This window comes from Nicotiana attenuata, chromosome 5 (genome assembly GCF_001879085.1).
Source record: "Nicotiana attenuata strain UT chromosome 5, NIATTr2, whole genome shotgun sequence".
Taxonomy (NCBI): Eukaryota; Viridiplantae; Streptophyta; class Magnoliopsida; order Solanales; family Solanaceae; genus Nicotiana; species Nicotiana attenuata.
The window spans coordinates 26,377,602-26,379,332 of record NC_031993.1 but is presented as its reverse complement, the minus strand read 5'-3'; positions in this window follow the sequence as shown (position 1 = coordinate 26,379,332).

The window sequence follows — 1,731 nt, the reverse complement described above, 5'->3', positions numbered from 1 at the left end:
AACTTTTTCAGCAACACAGATGGCACCTGTTCTTTCAATAGGTCATTGCCTTTTACGGCGGTCACGTAATGAATCAGGTGATCTTATAGATCTGTGGTCCCGTCGTATATTTTCAAGTATGGTGGCATCTTGAAGGTTTTGGGGATTGGGTGAGGAGCAGCTCCCTCATTATATGGTTGCTCGACGAATTTCCCCATATCGCGTTTCGGCAGTAGCTTAGGGGCGCCAGGTATCTTGTCTAACCTCTCCTGGTGCTCCTTCATTTGATCACGAAGTGCTTTATTCTCGTTCTCCATCTCCTCCATTTTCTTAAGAATGGTTGTGAGCGCATTGTTGCTTGTATTGGAGTCAGTGTGGGCGTTACCTATTCGTGCAACGCTGGGCTCTCCGATGGTGGTGGTGATTTCTGCCATCGATGGATCTGTGATATTTCCCTGAGGTGGTTTCTCGAGTATGCTACTTAGAGTGTTCGTCAACCATTCCTCCAGTAGCTTTTTGACTACTGGGGGCGTTTCCTTTGCTGCAGGTGTAGAAGTCCCTCTTTCACGCAAAATCGTTAGATCTTCAAGTGAGGAGGGTGAGATCTCCCCCTCCGGTATGTTACTTGGTGTTATATTCGCGGTATTTTCTCTGCCTGCTTCGTTGAGTGGGCCTATGAGGTTGGTTGAGACGTCTGCTATCATCTTCAACCTTGACTCTTTGTCTGCCATTTGTTAGTTTCTATGAGATCTGAAGAACAGCGATGGTTGTTTCTGATATCCTAGATGTAAACTATGATTTCAATTACCGAAATTCCCACAGACGGCGCCAAATTGTTTTGCCCAAAAGTGGTTTAATACTTTTTAAGCAAATCAATCAATATAGATGAAGGGGTAAATCGTAGTGGAAGATAATAAACCCTAGGATGATCTTGAATATAGAATCAGATAAGAATAAGATAAACAAAGTTGATGAGAGAAAGTGATAAACTTCTGTTAGATAAGAGAGATAATGTTAGAGAGAGAGAGAAGAGAGAGATTGTATTTTCAATAATCCGAAGTCCCCCTTTTACAAGGCTTAGATCCTCTTTATATAATAGAGGATCCTTCCTCGAATACAAAAAGGCAAAAAATAAAGTACATATTATGGAGCGGCCGGCGTGGTCGTGGAGTCGTCCCTCTTGTTGCTCATAGGTCGCTCTTCTAACCGGGCTTACGCACAATTGCTCGGTCGTGCTGGCTTGAAGAACGTAGTTGGTCAAATTCGACCTCATACAAATACCATACTAAAGGTGTTAAGACGACGTAGTCAAATTCGACATGAGGACTTTGTTTTTTGTCTTATTAAGAGGAAGGTTGTCCATGGTGTTATATTTGACACGAGAAAAATAATATTGGATCATCGTCGTCGTGTCTCCATCAAAAGCAAGTTAGTTTGTGACTTTGTGTTCAGATAATTGTCATCAGGAGATCATAACCAACAGCGGAGAGAATATTACTAGTAATGTTGTTTTTTTGGAGAAGCAGCCGCAGCCTATGCAAGGGTGTTTGGAAGATGGTAAAAATTACCATATTGACTCATGTGTCCCAATAAGTTTTATAGAAGAAGGATTTTGTGCTATATCTGATGATCAATTTGAGTTGCTGGAAGTGGACGAGCAAGAGTTTGAGCGTGCCAAGGCGGGTGTTCCATCATTGGAAGAGACGTTGTCTAACTTGAGCGATTTTCTTTTGAATGGAAACGATGATCAGT